Here is a 7,500-nt window from a genome sequence, read left to right as displayed (position 1 = left end):
ACGTGGCTAGTCTGCACATATGGTAACATCTGGTTCCCGCTTGCTTGTTTATGCACCACATTAGTATGGTGTTGTCTGTAAAGACCTGAAGAGTTCTCAGAGATCACAAAAGGTTGAGAGAACTGACTGTATTTATAAGACAGCTAACATCTATTTTATGTTTATGTGTTTAGCTCTGTCTTTTGTTTTCCAAAGACCCTGCATTTTTATTCCCATAGAACACTGCTTGCCAAGCAAAGTCTGAGGCATCTATTGTGATTGATGGGAAGTAGAAGGGAAAATAGATAACCTGGATTTTGAGAAATGTAATGTATACATCTCAAAATTCCCCTTTTCACAAATCCCAAAACTGGAATTTGAAATGTGATAGAAGCTACGGCACCAGGAACATCCTAGAATAAAACACTTCCCCTAACTGAAGAGGAGGTACAGGGACAGCTCCTATCTATCTATGCTTCTACTGAGCAAGCATATACTAAATGACAGGAGGGAAAAGAAGAGTCCGGCCTGGTGGCTGTGGAGGAACCTCACTCGAGAGGGTGGGGGAGGCTCCTACTGCCATCAGTAATCTTAATGGATTACTCAAAGAACCTATCTGAAACACTCTGTTGTCAAAGACAGAAATGGTTCAGACTTTCTCAAAGGATTAAGGGACTGCCAGGCTGGGGGGGGGGGTTGGAAATTGTTCATATAGTCATTCAGACTTATTAGACGTCTCTTTGTTCTGGGGAGCTCCTGCTTTCTTTTTGGAACCTCCTTGCCATTATTTTTTAAACATCTGATTTTCAGCACCTTGCTTGGACTGTTTTATTTTTTTATTTTTTTATTTTATTTATTTTTATTTTATTTATTTATTTATTTTTGCTTTTACAAAAAATGTTGTGGAGGTAGCATTGAATCCCTTGGAAAAGGAAGAAAGAATGAAAAATCTGACAGATCCCTTGAATCATCTCTCTTCTGTCATCTTCTTCTTCTTTCAGCTGCTCCCATTAGGGGTCACACAGCGGATCACCTGTTTCCATTTCTTCCTGTCCTCTGCATCTTGCTCTGTCACACCAACCACCTACATGTCCTTTCTCACCACATCCATAAACCTTATCTTAGGCCTTCCTCTTTTCCTGTTACCTGGCAGCTTCATCCTTAGCATCTTTATCCCAATATACTCTGCATCCCCCCTCAGCACATGTCCAAACCAACGTAATCTTGCCTCTCTGGCTTTGTCTCCAAACCTTCCAACCTGGGCTGACCCTCTAATATACTTATTCCTAATCCTGTCCATCCTTGTCACACCCAGTGCAAATCTTAACATCTTCAACTCTGCCACGTCAAGCTCTGACTCCTGCCTTTTTGTCAGTGCCACTGTCTCCAACCTGTATAACATAGCTGGTCTCACTACCCTCTTGTAGACCTTCCCTTTCACTCTTACTGGTACTCGTCTGTCACAAATCACTCCTGACACTCTTCTCCACCCACTCCATCCTGCCTGTACTCTCTTCTTCACCTCTCTTCCACACTCACCATTACTCTGAACTGTTGATCCCACGTACTTAAACTCATTCACCTTCGCCACCTCTACTCCCTGCATCCTCACCATTCCTCTATCCTCCCTCTCATTCACACACATATATTCTGTCTTAGTCCTGCTGACCTTCATTCCTCTTCTCTCTAGAGCATATCTCCACCTCTCCAGGGTCTCCTCCACCTGTTCGCTACTCTCACTACAGATCACAATGTCATCTGCAAACATCATAGTCCACGAAGACTCCTGTCTGATCTCGTCTGTCAACCTGTCCATCACCATTGCAAATAAGAAAGGGCTCAGAGCTGATCCTTGATGTAATCCCACCTCCAGATAAAGAGAACCCTTCAAAAGTATTTGCCAAAGCCACACACTTCTCATAATCTGAATCAGAATTACATGGAGATAACACAGAATCTGTGCTTTCAGAATCATTGTGGGGTTCAGATTCTTGAATATCTTTAGAAAATGAAGAATCATTTTTTCTTTCATCAGAAACAGCTAAACAGGAAGGGACAAGAGCCTGCACTACACCCTTGGTTAAGTGCAATACATTACTCCTGTCCAGGGTAACTGAGAAAGTAGAAGAAGAAAGTAGAATACATATTTTTTTAAAGTTTCTGTTTCTTTTTGCTGCGAAAATCTGAAGAAACAGTCTCAGCAAAAAACTCCCTAGGGATTGCACAGTTTTCTGGCTAATCAGAGTGGCATTTCCTGCCCCTTCTCCCAGGACCTACAAGAGTGTCTCTCCTTTGGCTACCAAGGACACTCCAACAACCACAGACAATATGTCTAACTCCTGGTCCACAGTGGCTGCAGGGACTACACCAGTGGGACCTCAGGTAAAAGATGAATGGTCTGAGAAACTAGCTTAGCCCACTTCAGAGTCACTTATCTAAAGCTGAGGCATTTTTATCTGCCTGCTATGGTGGCAAAGGCTGCATAACAATCTTTTCCCTTTTTGTAGCTGGAAGCAGGTAGAACTGAGGAATTAGTATGTTGTTCCACAGTTAAGCCAAAAAGGGGGCTGATTCCCACATAAGCTTAAACAGGTAAGTTGGAAAAACGTGATTTTTCCATAATTAAAATACAGCAAAAAGCACTTTAAACACTTACAACAGCCCCCAATAATAAAATATCACAAATTTTATAATAAAAATAGTTTTGTTAGTTTTAACAATTTTTATACCATGAAAGTAAAAATGTGATGCTTACATTTAAAAGTGTAAAAAAGTCACAACAGTCTTTAACTGCACTTTCTTCTAGACACATTTAGAAAGTTGTATACAAAAAACAATGTTTTCTGACATAAAAAGCAAACTAGAAGTTGTTTCCCCAAAAAGGAGCTTATCTGCCCAGTAATGGAATAACATTATCTGGCAATCTAAGAAAGCCCGCAGGGAAGAGCTCTCTTCAGCAGCAGTAGGGCTCTGAAGGGCTTAGTGCCAAAACCTGACCTTTAGTTAGCTGACTAAATAGTTGGGCAGATGAAAGGTGCCCTAAAAGGATTGAAAGCTAGACAACTGCTTTATCCTGTATATGATACAACCATAAAGCCACCATTACTGCAGCTGTGATCAAATGAAGATCATTATAAGTTTGTAGCTGAAGTACTCTAATAAGCTTTATCCAGTTAAGACCTGAAATATATTCCTTCCTCTTTTTATAGGTTCATAGGTAGGTACTAGGCTATTGGCCCAAGGGCCAATGTAATCCTAGCCAACAAGGTTCCCTGGCTTATGCCACCCAAGAAAGTTATTTTCCTGTGCCACTGTTGTGCAGACACACAGAACTGATCCCAGGGGTGTATTTCCTATTACCCATCCACTCATCAAGATTTTTCTTGAAGAGTGCTAATGAAGAACTTTGCTTGACATAGATGAGTAGCCTGTTCCAGAGTATGGGAAGTCTCTGGGACAGGAATCTATCCCTCCTGCATGTCCTGTTTATTGTGGTTACAAGGTTTAGGTCCCTAGAGTGTGTAGCTCAGAGGGATTGGGATTTCTTTAGGTGTAGCATGTCCAACAGCTCTGGGTTTGACATAGCTTTATATGTTAGGCAGAGATCACCTCAGAGTAGGTGATATGCTACGGAGTAAAGCTGGAGTTTTTTGAGGCAGTCAGTGTAGGGCATTTGTTTGAGGCCAGTAATCCTCTTTGTGAGGTACGTCTGTGGCCTTTCCAGCTGCTGCAGATGTCTTGTGAGGTACACTCTAAAAGGGGTGTTGTACTCTATAATGGGTCTAATGAGTGTCTCCTGGATGAGAGCCCTTTTATGATGAGGTGTGCCACATAGAAGGACTTCCTGGCTACTGTGGCGATATGACTATCAAAGGAGAGACTACTGTCCACCTGGGTCCCAAGGTCTCTTATCACACATTTGGTGTTAAGTAGATTGCTGCCTATGTGGTAGTTCATGGGTACAGAGTTTTTACCAAAGGGGATGACACTGCACTTTGTGGCACTGAGCTTGAGGCTATGGCTCTGACACCAGGCATCTGTCTCAGCGAGGCCCTTTTGTAGGATGTCCACATCATTTGGGAACTTGACTATGGCTGCTGGTTTGCAGTCATCTGCAAACTTTGTTAGCCAGAGGCCTTCTGTGTTAGCCTGTACTTCAGAGAAGTAGATACCAAACAAGAGAGGTCCCAGGATGGAACCCTGTGGTACTCCACTTGTCACTGCTTTGAGGTCAGACTTGGAGTCTGCAACTTTTACAGTGTGGATTCTGTCAGTGAGCCAGTTGTCAACCCATCTTGTGACGTAGGGATTTATACCTAGTTTAGTGAGTTTAGCTATAATTCCAGAATGGGGGATGGTTTCGAAAGCCTTGGTGAGGTCAAGATAGGCTGTGTGAACCATCTTACCCTCATCTACCGCTTTGATGACTGCCTCAAAGAAGTCGATCAGGTTCAGGAGGCATGATCTGCCTTTCACAAACCCGAACTGGGTGGGATCCAGAGTTTGGAGGTTACCAATGTCTTTGTTTATGAGTTCCATGATGATACATTCCATGGCCTTGCAGACCAGGCCCATCAGGCTAATAGGTCGATAGTTCCCAGAATCAGTGGTGGCTCCTCCTTTGTGGAGTGGGATAACTGTTGCTGTGCGCCATTCAGTGGGCACAAAGCCTGATGCGAGGATATTATTGAACATGGTGGTTAAGTGGGGAGCCAGTTCGTTCTGAAGTTTGTGTAAAATGCAGACTGGAATGTTGTCCAGTCCCATGGATGCTGTGTTTTTGGCTTTAGAGAGTGCAGTTTTTACCTATGTAGTTGTGATTACAGGGACTCTGCATTCTTCCTGTATAGATATGGGCCTTTTAGGGGGTGAGGGCGGGGTAAAGTTAGCACTGAACCTATCTGCCAGGATGTTGGCAATATCAGTTGGTTCTGTAATTTTTGTGCCGTTGTGCTGTAACTCAGAGCAGATCTGGGTGTTGCCATTGGGAATCTTGACATAGCTATAGAATGCTTTGTGGTTGTCCTTAGAATTAGTGGCAATTTATTTTCATAGCTAGCTTTGGAGGATCTAAGGGATCTCAGCTTCTTACTGAGGCTGACCAGGGAGCTCCTGGGATTTTGCTCTCTTTTGCAACAGTTTCTTCCTTCTGTTGTACAGTTTATTTATGGCAGGGGACCACCAGATTGGCTTCCTTTTTTTGGAGATAACGTCTTGGTTCTGTTTGGGATAGCATGATCCATGCACTCGTGTAAGTGCTTATAGAGTGCATTTGTGTAGGATTCAGCAGTTGTAACTGTATTGTCCATCTGCATGGGTGTCACGAAGTTCACCACTTCTGTCTTAAGAAGCATGAAGCTGGCTTTGGAAAATTTTTTTACTGTGGTTTCCTTAATGGGGGGTGGGGGCAGGATGTGGATATCAAGGGTGATTAGCTTATGGTCGGATCGGACCAATGAGGAGTTGACTTCAGGTGTGGAACACCGGTCACTCATATTGCTAATGACTAGGTCTAGGATATTGTTGCCCCTGGTGCGGGCGTGGATAAGTTGATCCAGGGAATTGGAGTTTATGAATTCCAGAAAGCGTTGAGCTAAGGAGCTGGTACACGAGTAGTTTTCCCAGTCAATGGTGGGGTAGTTGAAGTCACCCATTATTAGGGTGTTTGGTTGAACCATAATATTTTCCAGTACATCAGGAAAAGATGAGTGGGAATCCTGGGGCATGGTGGGGGATCTGTAGCAAGCTACAATTTGGATTGTAGTTTTGCCCAGAGTTAGTTGCACTTGGATAACCTTGGATGCATTATGCTGAGCAACTAGCCTGGAGGTGTGGATATCCCTAATGAATATGGACCCACCTCCGCCTTTGGTGTTTCGGTCCAGGTTACATGGCCGAAAAGTGCGGTATGAGTTATAGCCTGGTAGTGCAGGGGTGCTCTCTGGAGCCTTGAACCAGGTCTCAGTCACTGCACAGATATCGATGTTCTCCATTTTAAGAAGTGCCTTGAGTGAGTGCATTTGGAGATTTAGACTTCTAGCATTGAGTAGCATTACCTTCAGTTTTTGCTTGCCTGTTTCTGTTATGGTGATGAGTTTGTTATTTCAACCTTGCCTAAAAAAGGCACTATAGGGGCAGCAAGAGCCTTAGTCAGTATCCGGAATCCCAGGGGGCGACAGGTGCAAGCCATCAGTGGCAAAGCACTGTGGTCTGTCGACCATGTCATCCCAAGCAGACAGATTCTGGATCCCCTTAGAATGTCACCAGAAGCTTAGCCAATTGTTGAAGTCAATCATTTTGTCCTTGTACTGCAGTATCATTCTGGGTGATGGCAGAATGCTACTCAGGGCTTGGGTCATACCTGCCTGGGCTACAAGATTGGAGAGCTCTTCCATGTCTCTTTTCATGTAGTCCAGGGTGGTACATCTCAGGTCATTCAAACCAACATGGACAATGACAGAGTTATATTTGTACTTGTTGTGGAGTGACCTGAGTGCGTGGGTTATGTGGTGGATTCTGGCACCTGACAGGCAGCTGACAGTAACCTTCTCCTTGTTTAGCCTGGTGAGTGGGACATCTGTGTGCCTGACTATAGAGTCATCTATGACTAGTGTGTTGGGTACGTTGTTTTGCCTTATTGGCTATGGTTGAGTGGTACGCTGAGTCTGTGGGCTATGTGTCATTTGGGTTGTGTTGGGGGATGGAGGTTGCTTGCGTTTCTGCTTTGGAGGTCTCTGTTGCTTAGACAGATTATTATTGAGAGCCTCCGCAAATGTTTTTGTGTTACTATGTGTGGATTTTGGTGGTGTAGATTTAGTGAGACTATGTGATGAGTGTGGTGTGGTGCAAATGTTTACCTTCTACTCATGACTGTCAAGTTCAGTCTTGGTTGGAAAGAGCTTTACCTTCAGTTTGGCTAGATAAAGGCATCTCTCACAGGTTGCAGTGTTGGGTGGTAGGAGGAGAGGGTTGTCTGTGTACATGAGGCAATTTCTACATTTCCTCAAGATGCCCAGATTCATCAGATAGACAGGAGAGAACACTGGGAGCTGACCCTTGGACATGCCTGAATAAAAAAAAAACGATTTCCTCTAGATAAGTGAGGAAAGTGAGTACTTGAGCTGTTTTTCTCTAAGCAAGTGAGAAAAGTAAGTACAAAAACTGTTTTCCTCTAGGTAATGAGGAAGGTTGAGTGCTATAGTAATTAACAGCTTATTTAGTGCTTACAAGTTCTGAACAAGCTGAGCACGAATAAGTAAATTTAAGTGCTAAAACTAAGAATCTGTATCTGCACTAGATGAGTTACAGGACAGAAACAAGTAAAAATGCAGGCTTTCAAATCAGAAAGTTGAGAGAGATGGAAGAGATTGCCCAAACGGCCAATAACTACAATTTCTGGGCCAGAACTACTCCTAATGTGGTAGACAGGTTACCTAGTGCTTACCACTCCCACTGATAAACTAGAAGGCTTCCCTCCAACACAGAAAGGCTTGGGTGACATGTAATGCTGTAGCAGTGTGA

General features: G+C 43.5%; 1 protein-coding gene across 1 annotated transcript in view; it reads right to left on the bottom strand.

Moving 5' to 3' along the window:
* RASGRF2 (Ras protein specific guanine nucleotide releasing factor 2) overlaps window positions 1-7,500 on the bottom strand; it is a 1,933,635-nt gene that overhangs the window by 371,829 nt on the left and 1,554,306 nt on the right. The window lies entirely within an intron of this gene.

Source organism: Protopterus annectens, chromosome 2.part2 (assembly GCF_019279795.1).
Source record: "Protopterus annectens isolate FY-2018-M chromosome 2.part2, PAN1.0, whole genome shotgun sequence".
Classification (NCBI taxonomy): Eukaryota; Metazoa; Chordata; order Ceratodontiformes; family Protopteridae; genus Protopterus; species Protopterus annectens.
Note: the sequence above shows the minus strand (reverse complement) of the source record. Positions and strands in the feature narration are given on the sequence as shown.